Genomic DNA, 17,383 nt, shown 5'->3' on the forward strand with positions numbered 1-17,383 from the left:
CCATACCTACTACCGCAACCCCTGGTAGATGGACAAACCCTAAAGATCTTAAACCTCTATGCCAGGATATGTTCAGTGCCTGGGTGAGGTACAGAGGTTTGCCCCTATCCTAGCCCAGAAGGATCTCATCTGGATTGGGAATGGCAGCAGCTATGTCTAAGATGCCACAGGCTGTGTGCCTGACCCCAACCCTACCCAAGTTCATGGTCTGGCCCCTGTGTAGGTGAAGAGTGATAGCAGTTACAGATAAGGATAGAGTGGGGGAGGCTGACTGGGATGTGGGACAGGGGAATAGGTCATGGAGAACTGGTCCTAAAGAGGTCCATCCCAGGAAGGTGGGATTGTGCAGGAACCAGACATTCCTTCCAATCATCCCTTCTTTTTACCTAATGGACTTTCTATTCTGCTTCTGTCATAAAGAGTTAACACAAACATTAGTGCTAAAAATGTGCCACTGTTGGGTCTTGGGCATTGTATAAGAATGTAGATGAATTACTGAAAAACTTTTTGCACCAAAAGAAAACAATACAGGCATCTGTCCTTCTGGTGGTAGGATTAGTAGCAACAAACCTTATGCATAAAGGACAGCACTTTATGCTTTATTAAACCTGGAGACAATATGAAGAGTTGGTCAGAGTATGGGTTCTGTGGTTAGATAGACTTGGTTTTTGTTATACTTGTTTGGCATTCTAATCAGGCAAGTTATATTTTTGTGCTTGGGTTTCCACATCTGTAATACACATATTTTATTTGTTTATTCATTCATTTGTTCACTCATGCAGCATTCATACCCATTCATTCATTCATTCCTGAGCATCTCCTCAGCATGGGCAAAATGCTGAAAACACAGTGGTGATGGTGATGGGCAGTTGGCACGAGACACAGAGAGCATACTCACTTCTGGGGTGCTGAGCCCTGCAGCCTACATAGGAGACAGGCAACGCATGAGGCGTTGAAGGAAGATTCTTAAAGATGGAGGGTGAATGAAGACCAAGGGACGGGATTCGGGACCTGAGAATTTCAGTGGTGTTGAGGGGTTGAGTTCTTGGGCTGAGGAATGAAAGTTAAGCATTGGGGAGAAGTAGCTGAGTAGATTAGGAAGGGCCTTGAAAACCATATTAAAGCATTTTGTGTATCCTAAGAGTGACAATAGCATTTCCCAAACAGTACTTCCCATCGGAACCAGAGTTCAGGGGAACTGCTGAGTGTTCTATCCCTTCCAGAAGATGCACAATGCTCATTAGTATCTATTAATGTTCTTCAATAAACTGTTCTGTTTCACATTTGTTTAATAGCCTTCCCAAACCTAATTAGTGTTTTTAAGAAATTAACCTCTTATAAACTGAAACCCCAGAGAACCTGCTTGAGGAGAAATGATGAGAAATGGAAAGCCATTGAACATGAACTTGGCCTTTCTGGAACTGGTTGGAACCTGTACTCAACAGATGAATCTGACTGCATAGGGTAATGGGTTAGAGTCAAACAAGACTGGAGCTCATTAGGAGGAGGTTATTGTCATAATTCAGATGAGAGATGATGATTACTTGGACTTCCTACATTTGTTTAGAAGATTAAGAATTATAACATAATTAAAGTATCTACGATAGTTTTTACTATATGGTAGGCAGTCAACAAATAATAGTTTTCCCATGAATATATGGAAACTTGATATATGAGAGATATAAAGTCCAAAATAGTGACGAAGGGGGGTATTTAAATTTGCTAGGCCTGCCACAACATATACCACAAACTGGGTGGATTAAATAACAAAAATTTATTGTCTTCCAGTTCTGGAGGCTGGAAGTCTAAAATCAAGGTGTTAGCAGGGTTGGTTCTTTCTGAGGGTTGTGAGGAGAGATTCTGTTCTCTTTCCTTGGCTTGCAGTTGACCATCTTCATGGTCACATTGTGTTTTCCTTGTATGTGTGTCTATCCAAATTTCCCTTTTTTTATTAGGACACCAATCATATTGGATTAGGGCCCACCCTGATGACCTCACTTTAACTTTACTACCTCTGTAAAGTCCTTATCTCTAAATAAGGTCACATTCTGAAGTAGTGGGGTTTAGGGCTTCAGCATATGAATTGGGGGGGCATATAATTCAGTCCATAATAGAGGGATGATTTAGTAATAACACCATGAAAATCAATTATCTATATGAAGAAAGCCCCTGGATTCCTACTTCACATAATACTCAAAAATCATTATGAAGGATTGAAGACTTAAATATGGAAGGAAAGAATGCTAAAATGTTTAGAAAATATATAGTAGAATTACCTTTATAATCTGGAAAAACTTTTAAAATGTGATACAGGGGTGAATTGCTGGGAAGATGGTAGAATAGGAGGACCCTAAGCTCACCTTGTCTCATGGATACAACTAGATAACAACCATGAAAATGTAAATAATCCAGAAAACAACCTGAAGACTGGCAGAACAAACCTCACAACTTAATGTAGAGAAAAGGCCACATCACAGACAGTAGGAAGGGGAAGGGGAGGTGGGGAGAGACTCATGGACAGAGAGGGGAGAGAGAGAGACTACTACACTGGGGAGCTTGAGTAGGGAAGATGAATCCCTATAACATTTGGCATTGAAAACCAGAGGGACTGAATTTCATGAACTCTTACAACCGGCAGGACTTAAAGCCTGGAATTTTAGAAATCTGTGGACTTGGCTTTGGGTGAGAGGGGAGACAAGCGGAAACTGAGTCCCTGCCCTTAAAAAGACAGTACAATAGACCCTGGAGATAAAGCATAGAAGCAACAGCTTGAAAAATGCCTAAGACATAGGGGAAAGAGAGTTATTTACTAATCTCAGAGCATGTCCCAGAAGGACAGAGATCATTGGGAGACTCCTTCAGGAACAAAGGAGCTGGCAGGTGCCATTTACCTCCCCCTGCCTAGCATAAACATACATACGCATAAGGGAACCAGTGTGGCACTGACATTCCCTACCTAACTTGCTGACACCATGCTCTGCATCCCATGCTATACTTCAGTGGGTCTGTCCCCTCCAGCCAGGCCTGTCTTGGTCCCACTGCTATGGATCCCTTCTCTCAGAAGACCAATGCAAACCTTTCTAATGCATCTTCTGACATGTGCACTTTATGGATCTGCCTCTTCCAACACCTCAGTCTTGGCAGTTGCAGTGGCAGGTCCCCTCTTGCTCTTGGCTGGAGTGCATTCAAACAAGGGCTACAAGCTTGGCAGTGTGCAAGTGGCCCTGACAGAGGCCAGCACCACTTGAAAGTGACTCATGCTCCAGAGAGAAGGAAAAATAACCACACACACCACTCAGACTGAAGTCCCAGCAGTGGGCTGGGGCAAGACAGCTGGTTTGATGGCAGGCCCCACCCACCAACGAATGCTTCTCAGGGGACAACACAGGGAAAATACCCTGTGGTTTGGTGTGACTGCATCTCTAGCAAATGCCTGATCTGACTGAACTCAACCCAAGGCAGCCTAGACTAGTCCATTAACACCACAGGGACAAAATACTGATGACAACAGGCAAAGAGAGCCACTGAGATAAATGGACTTGAATGAAAAATCAGCTCAGCCACAATAGCAGGGCATATGCAAAACACACAGAAGACAACTTGGAAGTGCCAGGTTCTGGTGAATGGGGGACACTGCACTACAGGGCACTACAGGACATCATCTTCATAAGACCATTACTTTCAAGAACAGGAATCATAGTTGACTTTCCTAACACACAGAAGCAGAGAGTTATACAAAATAAGGAGATAAAGGAATATGTCCCAAATGAAAGAACAGGGTAAAATCACAGCAAGAGACCTAAGAAAAATAGAGTTATGTAATGTGCCTGATAGAAAATTTAAAGTAATGATCATAAAGATACTCACTGGACTTGAGAAAAGAGTGGAGGACATCAGTGAAACCCTTAAAAAAGAGATGAAAAAAGACCAATCAGAGATGAAGAACACAGTAAATGAAATTAAAAATACACTAGATGGTATAAATAGCAGACTAGAGGAAACAGAAGAACAAATCAGTGACCTGGAGGACAGAGTAATGGATAATAATCACACTGAGCAGTTTAGAGAAAAAAAAATTACGCAAAATGAGAATCGAATTAGGGGACTCAGAGACATCATTGAGTGTAATAACATTTACATTATAGGACTCTCAGAAGGAGAAGAGAGAGAAAATTTATTTGAAGACATAATAGCTGAAAAACTTCCCTAATCTAGGGAAGGAAACAAAAATCCAGAGCCGAGAGGCAGAGAGGCCCTAATAAGATCAACTCAAGGAGGTCCACACCAAGATGCATAGAAATAAAAATGGCAAAAATTCATGACAAAGAGAATTTTAAGAGCAGCTAAAGAAAAGAAACAGTTACATACAAAGCAAACCACTTCAGGCTCTCAGCAGAATATTTAGCAGAAACTTTGCAGGCCAGAAAGGAGTACCATGATACATTCAGTGCTAAAAGGAAATGATCTGCAGTCAAGAATACTCTATCCAGGGGGACCTGGGTGGCTCGGTGGGTTAAGCCTCTGCCTTTGGCCCAGGTCATGATCCCAGGGTCCTGGGATTGAGTCCCACATCCGGCTCTCTGTTCAGCGGGGAGCCTGCTTCCCTTCCTCTCTCTCTGCCTGCATCTCTGCCTACTTGTGATTTCTGTCTGTCAAATAAATGAATAAAATCTAAAAAAAAAAAAAACAAAAAAAACAAAAAAGAATACTCTATCCAGCAAGACAATCATTCAGAATAAAAGGATAGATAAAGAGTTTCCCAGACATACAAAAGTTAAAGGAATTCATGACCACTAAGTCAGCCCTACAAGAAATGTTAAAGGGGATTCTTTAAGTGGAAAAGAAAAATGATAAGAGTAAGAAAAATAGGAGGCACAAAAGCAGTAAAAATAAAGATATCTATGAAAATCAGTCAAGGGATTCACAAAAGGATTTTAAGTATGAAACCATATACCTAAAATGTGGGGGAGGGGGTGAAAGGAGAAGAGTAAAGAACGGGTTCAAATTTATGCAATCATCTAACTTCATACCGACTGCTATATGTGTAAGATGTTATACACTAACCTAATGGTAACCACAAATCAAAAACCACTAATAAGTATGCAAAAAATAGAGAAATGAATCCAAGCACATCACTAAAGAAAGTCAACTTATTGTGATAGAAGAGATAAAGAGATGAATGGAACAGAGAAGAACTACAAAAACAACCATACAAGTAAGGAAATGCCAATAAGTACACACTTATCCATAATTACTTTGAATGTAAATGGATTAGATGCTCCAGTCAAAAGGCATAGGGTGATGGAATGGGTAAGAAAACAAGATCCATCTATATACTGCCTATAAGAGACTCACTTTAGACCTAAAGACACTTCAGATTGAAAGTGAGGAGCTGGAGAAACATTTATCATGCAAATGGTTGTGGAAAGAAAGCTGGGATAGCAATACTTACATTGGGAAAACTAGCCTTTAAAACAAAGACTGTAACAAGAGACAAAGATGGATGCTATAAAACCATGAGGAGATAATCTAACAAGAAAATATAACAATTGCAAATATTTACGCAACTATACTTAAATACTTAATAGCAAATATAAAGGAAGTAACTGGGAGTAGTACAAAAATAGTAGGGGATTTTAACACCCCAGTTACATTAATGAATAGATCATTCAAACAGAAAATCAACAAGGAAACAGAGGCTTTGAATGACACATTGGACCACATGGATTTAACAGATATATTCAGAACATTCCATCCTAAAACAGCAGAATACACATTCTTTTCAAGTGCACATGAAACATTCTCCATAATAGATCACATATTAGGCCACAAACAAATCTCAATAAATTTAAAAGATTGAAATCATACCATGCATCTTTTCTGACTATAATACTATAAAACTAGAAATCAAACAGAAGGAAAAATATGGAAAGAGCATAAATAAATGGAGGTTAATTAACATGTTACTAAATAACATGCTACCAAGAAATCAAAGAGGAAATTAAAAAATACATATTGACAAATGAAAGTCAAAACAGAATGGTCCAAAATCTTTGTGATGCAGTAAAAGTGGTTCCAAGAAGGAAGTTTATAGCATTATAGGCCTGCCTCAAGAAGCAAGAAAAATCTCAAATAAACAACCTAACCTTACACCTAAAAGAACTAGAAAAAGAATGTCAAAAAACCCCCAAAACCAAAAGAAGGAAGGAAATAATAAAGGTTAGAACAGAAATAAATGAAATAGGAACTAAAAAAAACCTATAGAACAGATTGACAAGACCAGGAGCTGATTTTTTGAAAAGATCAACAAAATTGATAAATCTTTAGCCAAGCTCAACAAGGAAAACAAACAAACAAACAAAAAACAAAGGAAGGGAAGACTCAAATAAACAAAACCATAAATGAAAGAGGAGAAATAACAACTGACACTACAGAAATACAAAGGATTATAAGAGAATACTAGGTGGGTTAAAGCCTCTGCCTTCGGCTCAGGTCATGATCCTGGGGTCCTGGGATCGAGCCCCGTGTCGGGCTCCCTACTCAGCAGCAAGCCTGCTTTCCCCTCTCTCTCTGCCTACTGCTCTGCCTACTTGTGATCTCTGTCTATCAAATAATAAATAAAATCTTTTAAAAAAAAGAGAGAGAATACTAGGAAGAATTATATGCCAACAAATTGGATGACCTATAAGAAATAGGTAAATTCCTAGAAAAAAATAACCTTCCAAAACTGAATTAGGAAGAAATAGAAAATTTGAACAGACCAATTACCAGCAATGAAATTAAATCAGTAATCAAAAAAACTCCCAACAAACAGAAGTCCAGATAGCTTCACAGGTGAATTCAACCAAACATTTAAAGAAGAGTTAATACCCATTCTTATCAAACTATTCAAAAAAATAAAAAAGGAAGAAAAACTTCCATATTCATTCTATGAGGCCTGTATACCAAAGCTAGGTAAAGACACCAGAAAAAAAGAAAACTACAGGCTCATATCTCTGATGAATATAGATGTAAAAATCCCCAACAAAATAGTAACAAATTGAATCCAACAATACATTTAAAAAAATCATCTACCACAATCAAGTGGAATTTATTCCTAGGATGCATGAGTGATGCAGTATTCACACATCAATCAACATGATACATCATGTCAATAAGAGAAAGGATAAAAACCACATGATAATTTCAATCAATTCAGAAAAAACAATTTTTTAAAAGATTTTATTTATTTATTTATTTGACAGATAGAGATCACAAGTAGGCAGAGAGACAGGCAGAGAGAGGGAGAAGCAGGCTTCCCGCCAAGCAGAGACCCCAATGTGGGGCTTGATCCCAGGACCCTGGGATCATGACCTGAGCTGAAGGCAGAGGCTTTAACCCACTGAGTCACCCAGGCACCCCTGGAAAAAACATTTGACAAAGTACAATATTCATTCATGATAAAAACCCCAAAAAGTAGGTTTAGAGAGAACATACTTTGACATAATAAAGGCCTTTATATGAAAAATCACAGCTAACATTATACTCAATGGGAAAAAAACCTGAGAGCTTTTCTTTGAGGTCAGGAACAAGACAAAGATGTCCACTTTCACCACTGTTATTCAACATAGTACTGGAAATCCTAGCCACAGCAATCAGACAAGAAAAAGGAATAAAAAGCATCCAAATTGGTAAGGAAGAAGTGAAACTTTCACTATTTGCATGACATGATACAACATGTAGAAAACCTTAACGACTCCACCAAAAAACTATTAGAACTAATAAATAAATTAGTGTTGGTGAGGACATGGAGAAAAAGGAACTCTCTTGCACTTTTAGTAAGAATGCAAACTGCTACAGCCTGTGGAAACAGGAGGGAGATTTCTCAAAACATTAAAAATAGAAATACTCTGTCATCCAGTAATCATGGTACAGGGTATTTCCCCAAAGAATACACAAACACTAATTTGAAATGATAGATGTACCCCTGTGTTTATTGCAGCATTATTTACAATGGAAGCAGCCTAAGTGTCCATCAGTAGATGAATGGATAAAGAAGAGGTGGTATATTATTCAGCCATAAAAAAAATGAAATCTCACCATTTGCAACAACATTAATGAAGGTAGAGAGCATAATGCTAAGAGAAAACAGTCAGAGAAAGACAAATACCATACGATCTCACTCGTATGTGGACAAGAAAAAATAAAGGGAAAAAAAGAGATAAAACAAAAACCAGACTCTTAACTATAAAGAAACAGAAAGTTAATAGTGGGAAGGTGGGTGGGAGGATGGATGAAAGAGGTGATGAGGATTAAGAGTAAACTCATCTCGACGAACACTGAATCATGTATAGAATTGTTGAATCGCTATATTGTATACCTGACACTAACATGACATCGTATGTTAACGATACTGGAATTAAAATTTAAAAAAGTGACACAAAAATGCTAGAATACAACACAGAAGATAAGATTTAAAATATTTGATCATATTAAAATTAATAACAGATTTGACAATTATATAGTTTATAAAATGCTTAACAGGATAAGTGTAGTTACCATCTGTCATTGTATAACATTATTAGAGTACTATTGATGATATTCTCTATACTGTACTTTTCATCCCCATGACTTATTTATTTTATAACTGGAAGTTTGTAGATCCTAATCCCCTTTACCTATTTTGCCCATCTCCTCTGGCAACCATTTGATTGTTCTCTGTATTTATCAGTCTGTTTCTCTTTTTTGTTGTTGCTGTTTTTTGTTAGTTTTATTTCTTAGAGTTCACTATAAGTAAAATCATATATATTTGTCTTTCTTTGTCTGACTAATTAGACTTAGCATAATACCCTCTAGGTATTTTAGATTTTATTCTTTATTTAGGGTGGAGTAATATTCCATTGTGCATATACACTGCATCTTTTTTTAATCCATTCATCTAGTGGTGGACATTTAGGTTGCTTCTATATCTTAGCAATTTTAATAATGCTGCAATAAACATAGGAGTGTATGTATCTTTGAATTAGTGTTTTAGTTTTCTTTAGGTAAACACACAGAGGTGGAATTCCTGAATCATGTGGTAATTCTATATTGTATGACTGAAACTACTATAATATTATATGTTACCTATACTTCAATTAAAAGTACAAGATAATAAAAATTTTAAAAATGCAAAAAATGAACTGCTGATAAAAAATGATAACATAAAGAGAATGAAAAGGCAAGATGTGATTTGGAAAAAAAGGATGTTTTCAAAAAACCTAACTGATAGAGATTAGTATCTAGAACGCAAAAGAGTTAATGAGAAGACAACCCAATAAAAAAAATCGGACAAAAGAGACAAATAGGTATTTCACAGAAGAATAATCATATATGAAAAGGGAAACAATTTAGGTCCACAATGTAATATCATTTTACTACCATCTGGCTGGTAATAATTAAAAAGCTAGACAATTACCCATAACCAGTAAGGAGACTGAAACAGTCATCAAAAATCTCCAAACAAACAAAAGCCCAGGGCCAGATGGCTTCCCAGGGGAATTCTACCAAACATTTAAAAAAGCACTAATTCCTATTCTCCTGAAACTTCCAAAAAATAAAAATGGAAGGAAATCTTCCAAACTCATTTTATGAGACCAGCATCACATTGATCCCAAAACCAGACAAGGATCCCATCAAAAAAGAGAATTACAGACCAATATCCTTGATGAACACAGATGCGAAAATTCTCACCAAAATACTAGCCAATAGGATTCAACAGTACATTAAAAGGATTATTCACCACAACCAAGTGGGATTTATTCCAGGGCTGCAAGTTTGGTTCAACATCCGCAAATCAATCAATGTGATACCATACATTAATAAAAGAAAGAACAAGAACCATATGATACTCTCAATAGATGCTGAAAAAGCCTTTGACAAAGTACAGCATCCATTCCTGATCAAAACTCTTCAAAGTAATAGAGGGCACATACCTCAATATTATCAAAGCCATCCATGAAAAACCCACCGCAAATATCATTCTCAATGGAGAAAAACTGAAAGCTTTTCCACTAAGGTTAGGAACACGGCAGGGATGTCCATTATCACCCCTGCTATTCAACATAGTACTAGAAGTCCTAGCCTCAGCAATCAGACAACAAAAGGAAATTAAAGGCATCCAAATAGGCAAAGAAGAAGTCAAACTCTCACTCTTCGCAGATGATATGATATTATATGTGGAAAACCCAAAAGACTCCACTCCAAAACTGCTAGAACTTGTACAGGAATTCAGTAAAGTGTCAGGATATAAAATCAATGCACAGGAATCAGTTGCATTTCTCTACACCAACAACAAGACAGAAGAAAGAGAAATTAAGGAGTCAATCCCATTTACAATTGCACCCAAAACCATAAGATCCCTACGAATAAACCTAACCAAAGAGGCTAAGAATCTATACTCAGAAAACTATAAAGTACTCATGAAAGAAATTGAGGAAGACACAAAGAAATGGAAAAATGTTCCATGCTTCTGGATTGGAAGAACAAATATTGTGAAAATGTCTATGCTACCTAAAGCAGTCTACACATTTAATGCAATTCCTATCAAAATACCACCCATTTTTTTCAAAGAAATGGAACAAATAATCCTAAAATTTATATGGAACCAGAAAAGACCTCGAATAGCCAAAGGAATATTGAAAAAGAAAGCCAAAGTTGGTGACATCACAATTCCGGAATTCAAGCTCTATTACAAAGCTGTCATCATCAAGACAGCATGGTACTGGCACAAAAATAGACACATAGATCAATGGAACAGAATAGAGAGCACAGAAATAGACCCTCAACTCTATGGTCAACTAATCTTCGACAAAGCAGGAAAGAATGTCCAATAGAAAAAAGACAGCCTCTTCAATAAATGGTGTTGGGAAAATTGGACGGCCACATGCAGAAAAATGAAATTGGATCATTTCCTTACACCACACACGAAAATAGACTTCAAATGGATGAAGGACCTCAATGTGAAAAAGGAATCCTTCAAAATCCTTGAGGAGAACACAGGCAGCAACCTTTTCGACCTCACCCGCAGCAACATCTTCCTAGGAATATCACCAAAGGCAAGGGAAGCAAGGGCAAAAATGAACTATTGGGATTTTATCAAGATCAAAAGCTTTTGCACAGCAAAGGAAAGAGTTAACAAAACCAAAAGACAACTGACAGAATGGGAGAAGGTATTTGCAAACGACATATCAGATAAAGAGCTAGTGTCCAAAATCTATAAAGAACTTAGGAAACTCAACACCCAAAGAACAAATAATCCAATCAAGAAATGGGCAGAAGACATGTACAGACATTTCTGCAAAGAAGACATCCAGATGGCCAACAGACACATGAAAAAGTGCTCCACATCACTCAGCATCAGGGAAATACAAATCAAAACCACAATGAGATATCACCTCACACCAGTCAGAATGGCTAAAATTAACAAGTCAGGAAATGACAGATGCTGGAGAGGATGCAGAGAAAGGGGAACCCTCCTACACTGTTGGTGGGAATGCAAGCTGGTGCAGCCATTCTGGAAAAAAGCATGGAGGTTCCTCAAAAAGTTGAAAATAGAACTACCCTATGACCCAGCAATTGCACTACTGGGTATTTACCCTAAAGATACAAGCGTAGTGATCCAAAGGGGCACGTGCACCTGAATGTTTATAGCAGCAATGTCTACAATAGCCAAAGTATGGAAAGAACCTAGATGTCCATCAACAGATGAATGGATAAAGAAGATGTGGTATATATATACAATGGAATACTATGCAGCCATCAAAAGAAATGAAATCTTGCCATTTGTGATGACGTGGATGGAACTAGAGGGTATCATGCTTAGTGAAATAAGTCAATGGGAGAAAGACAACTATCATATGATCTCCCTGATATGAGGAAGTGGAGATGCAAAATGGGGGGTTTGGGGGGTAAGATAAGAATAAATGAAACAAGATGGGATCAGGAGGGAGACAAACCATAAGTGACTCTTAATCTCACAAAACAAACTGAGGGTTGCCGGGGGGGGGGGGAGGGGGAGAGGGGTGGGGTTATGGACATTGGGGAGGGTATGTGCTATGGTGAGTGCTGTGAAGTGTGTAAACCTGGCGATTCACAGACCTGTACCCCTGGGGATAAAAATACATTATATGTTTATAAAAAAATAATAATAAATAAAAAAATTTAAAAAAAAGCTAGACAATTCCAAGCATTATCATGAATGAAGTTGATGAGGAATTCTTTTGCACCATTTAAAGAGTGTGAATTGATACAAGATTTCAGCATTATCTTGTAAAATTGAGTTGAACATTCTCAAACCCAATGACCCAGGAATTTCTTTCAAGGTACATATTCTAGAGAAACTCTTACATAAAGTGAAGGGCATGAGACCATCCTCATAGCAGAATATTTCCTAAGAATAAAACACTGGAAATAACCCCAAGGGTTATTGATGGAATAATTAAAAATTTGGATAGCCAAACATTGAGGTATTATAGGAGTTTATTAAAGAATAAACAACAACTGCATCCAGTGATATGCATGAATCATAAATCTTGTATGAAAAAAGCAAGTTATAGAAAGTTAAATCAGAAGATAAGGAAAATTAAATAATATATTGGTTCATCTGCATATATATGTCATAAAACAATGAACGCAAGAGAATGATGACAAACACACAATTCAGGATAGTACTTATCTCTCTTATTTCTGACAGAGGGATACAGAGGATTGGAATGGAAGCAGAAACATACAGATAGATGTAGCAATTTTATTGATGTTCTAGTATAGTTCTTGGTGGAATGAATTGCTCCCCCCTCCCAAAAGATATATTGATGTCCTAACCCCCAATATCTCAGAATGTGATCTTATTTGGAAATAGGGTTGTTGCAGATGTAATTGATGACGATCAGGTCATACTGGAGTAGGGTGGACCCCTAACTCAATGTGATTAGTGTCCTTAAAAGACCTCATGTGAGATCAGAGACACAGGGAGGATGGCATATGATGATGAAGGCAGAGATTGGAGTAATGCATCCACAATCCAGAAAACATTAAAGAATACCAGCAAATCCCCAGAAGGTAAGCATGGGACATGGAACAGATTCTCCCTCACAGTCCTCGGAAGGAACTAAGCTGCCAACACCTTGATTTGGAACTTCTAGCCTCCAGACTGAGAGGAGATGTTTCTGTTGTTTAAGCCATCCACCTTGTGGTACTTTGTTAGAGGGGCCCTAGGAAACTAATGCTGTCCTTATATTAGGTAGTAGGTGGAGAGGTTTTTTTTTTTTTTTTTTTTTTAATAATTCACAATTTTCAAATGTGTGACATCTGCTACTTTTCATGCATCCAATAGTTATAGAATAAAAATAAAAAGACAAAACATGTTATTATTTTCATCACTACCAAATCAGGGCATGTTTCTACTATTAATCTCAATGGCAAATTCCAGAAAAGCTTTTCTAGACAGTTTTATTAAAACCATAAAATTCAACTTCCAACACTCCCTTTAACTTTTATGGAATTTTTATTGCAACCTCAGTGTCACTGAGTCCCTGTTTCTCTGACTTTAATTACAGTGCACTCATCTTCTGAGCAAAGTGAGGACACTTTGTCTAATTCTGAGCGAAGGTGATTGCCAAGCACACACCTGTCATGGTATGTTTGCTTCTTGTAGACCGGCTGACGTCAGCTTTACCTCCATTGAACACAAAGGGAATCCTGGACATCTAAAATCACTGCAAGGTTTCCAGCACACATGCCCCCACAGTACCTTCCCTTACCCTAGAAGTCACACCAGACCAGGGGCTTTGTATGCTTTGTTCACACAGCTGTGTCGCTGCCACTGAGAAACTGCCTTACATGAGGTAGGTGCTCAAAAAAATTTGTTGAATGAATATATCAATGAATAGTTTTATGAGAATGTCCACTTCTCAGGAGAAGTACCAATAGCAACTACCACATTTCAGAAGAGTTTATGAACCGTGCCCAGGCTCTGGTAATTTTTTTTTTTTTTTTTTGATCAGTTTGTTTCCCTTATCTGCGGAATCACCAGCTCTTCTTCTTCTGTATATAAGCAGTCAAAGCTGTTTGAATAAACAGATTATGATCAGATTGATCATTGATCAAAATGATCAGATTTGAGTCCCATAAGGCCAGACCCATGCACATAAACACACACACACGTGTGTGTAACTTTTTTTCTTTTATGAGTTAGTTGTCTAATCTTTCATATCTATTAGAACTTGCTCTGCTAATAGTAACATATTCTTTCTATCTTGAGGAGAAGAGTACTTTAGAATCTTTTATTGATCTTCAAATGGAATGCCTCTCGATTGAGGAGTGGATTCCAAAAAAGAAACTCCAGGAATACAGGCAAAGTAGGTAATTTTTTAAAATGGGATTTACGGGGCACCTGGGTGGCTCAGTCGGTTAAGCATCTTCCTTTGGCTCAGGTCATGATCCCAGGGTCATGGGAATGAGCCCTGCATTGGACTCCCTGCTCAGCAGGGAGTCTGCTTGTTTCTCTCCTTCTGCCCCTCCCCCTACTTGTGCTCTCCATGTCCATCTCTCTAAAAAAAAAGGAAAAAAATGGGATTTATGTAGTATTTTGAAACATAAATTACTATTGTTTTGAATATATCGCATAATGCATGTTATGATTTAACATTACATTAATGAGGTTTCTTTCTTTTTTCTTTCTTTCTTTCTTTCTTTCTTTCTTTCTTTCTTTCTTTCTTTCTTTCTACCAGTAGATAGAGAAGCTGATGTTAGTGAGGTGCTCAAGTGAGAGATGGAGAGTTTTCAAGATCTCAAACTATAATACTGACAATGTTGATGGTACCATTGATGAATTCAAACAACATTTGATAAATGACCAGGCACAGTCCTAGGTGAGGGTGGAGAAAGGAACAAGACCTCTGCAGTAATTCATTTCAGTGAGAGAGACATAAATAAGCAGGTAATTGCAATGTAATGTGATTAAGTCTTCTTAATTGTTGAGGGAAAGGATAGTGCTTTATGGCATTCACGTTTTCTGCGTAGTTTATTACAGAGTTGTTCTTTGGACACTGGCTCCTCCAGATATAAGATTCCTTTACTAACCAGAATATTTGATTAATCAAATTGTTCAATTCCCTGACCATACCTGAGTAACAGTTTATTTTATAGATCACGATCATATCATTAAAAAACCCCTCAATATTTACCACAGGGGAAAACTGTGCAATCAATCTTTTCTATAGTTAATGGCTAATTTATTTTATCTCACTTTAGCATTTTACTATCCTTTTCAATTTCCAGGAATTTAGAGGCCCCTTCTGACTTTAGAACAGAGTAAAGAGGGTTTATTTCTATGTGGTACTGATTTTTTCACATAGGTGGTGGCAAAACTTTACTAAAATAAAAAGAACAAAGGTCACTAATAGATTCCTGTAAGTGTTTAGCTGGAAGAATGAGACACAGCAGGTATGGATTAAAACAATATTAGTAAAAATCAGTTACGGTATTAAAATGACCCAAATCATAATTCCTAATGAAGTAGTGGGTATTTCTTCACCTGATAATGAAATGATCTCCCCAAAATTTAGATTCACAACTCTGAGTAAACATACGATTAGAAATACTGTCAACATTGGGCTTTTAAAAAATCATTAAAATGTTACTAATATCTTATTTGCAGGTGTCCTTCGAGAATACTTCTCGTCCCTCTGCCTTCTCACATTCCTCAGAAAGTTAGAAACATAGTCCCGTCCTCTGATAGTGAACCCCCAGGCAGTGACTCTGATTTACAGCATGTGGCTTAAATGCTTGTTTTTAACTCCCTGGGGATATCGGCCGCTAAGCCCTTTCCTCAAATACACCATCTCTTTCTTTCTGCCTGATTTCTTTCTCCTTCTCGAGCTGGGATTTGGGGCGGATTCCGTCTGCAGACTGCAATGGGACAGTCCAGCACGCCGCCCCGACAGCTGTCTGTTCTTTCCTCAGTTCCGCGGATTCCTATTTTGCAGCTTTAGAGATGGCGCATTGAACTTGAGTTTGAAACAAAACTTTTTCCCAGGTGGTGGGCCTGCCGCTCGGATGTTGATGGAGATGCCGCAGCATCCGAGAGTGCGGAGCCCTGGTCTCTCCCCGTCCGGCTCTGGGCTCCTGGCAAAGGGGGCGGAGAAGAGAGAGGAGAGGGCGGGGGTTGGGGGGGCGGAGGTCACCCGCGCTCTCCAGGCTGCGAGCGCCGCGGGGTGCTGAGCGACCGGAGGAGCCCAGCACGCCCGCAGGTTCCAGCTGGGAGAGCGCGCGGAGGGACGCGCCGCTGGGCCCAGCAGAGCCCGAGCGGGAGCGGGGGCGCGGCGCTGCGCTGCGCGGGAGGAGCCCGCGTTGGCGGCGGAGCGGAGCCCGGAGCCCGGAGCACGATGGCACTCGGAACGGGGCGCCCTTCTCCCCGGAGAGCCCTACCGGCGGCCGGGGATGCCAAGGTAACCAGCCCTCCAGCGGCTGCTTTCCCACGGGTCGGCCTCGGGATGCTCCACCCCACCGAGGTGGAACCTCGCCCGGCTGCACTGGAGGGCACCTTAGTCTGAGCTTGGCAAGTTTGGACCAGATGCCCGAGCGGCGGAGCTAGTTCTGCCGACCCGAACTGATTCTGAGCTGCGCGCGTAGGGAGCGTGTAGAAAGGCTTCCCGGGGAGGGAATGGGACCACGGAGAGATCCCTGCCCGTCCGGTGGTTTCCGGCCGGGGACTCTGGGAGTCCCGCACCCGGGCCAGAGCAGGCATTTGGCGCCCCCCAGAGAGGGAGGGAAACCGACCCCAGGGCGTTTGAGCAATAGTAGAAAGTTTCAGCAAGTTAGGTTTGGGGGAAGGATGTTGCAAGCAGAGGCTTAGAGGGGCCATGGGACAGTAAGGGCGAACTCTGAGCTCTAAGACCCGGAGCAGGAGCCGTCCTCGCGCAGGCCGGGCGGCTCCACTCCGGCCCGGCCCAAGAAAGGCTGTCTCGGTAATTCCCAGCCTCCCGGAAAGCTGCTCCGGGGAAACCTCCATCGAATTAGCTCGAGGCGTGTGGCTGTGGTCGTGGGTATGCAGGGTCTATGACTCAGGCCTCGACACACCACGGAAAGAACGATAAACGTGTGAGACGTTGCTACCCTGCAGCTGTGACTTGGTTAACAGCATATGGGCAGATGTCTCGGGGAGCGCGACGAACTGCCTCCTTACTTATCGTGAGCCGGGATTTCTGCACCGGTGCTCGCTGGACCAGAGACGCTTCTTAGAGACTCACCCCTCGACCTTCCATGGGTCCCACTTGCGTGTGGTTTGCTGAAATTTGATCTAAATCGAACGGTTTTAGAACGTATTGAGAGAAGCCCCGTTTAACATCAGTGAGCTTGCTGGTCC

This window comes from Enhydra lutris, unplaced genomic scaffold (assembly GCF_002288905.1).
Source record: "Enhydra lutris kenyoni isolate GAN:26980312 unplaced genomic scaffold, ASM228890v2 scaffoldscaffold9, whole genome shotgun sequence".
NCBI classification, from domain to species: Eukaryota; Metazoa; Chordata; class Mammalia; order Carnivora; family Mustelidae; genus Enhydra; species Enhydra lutris.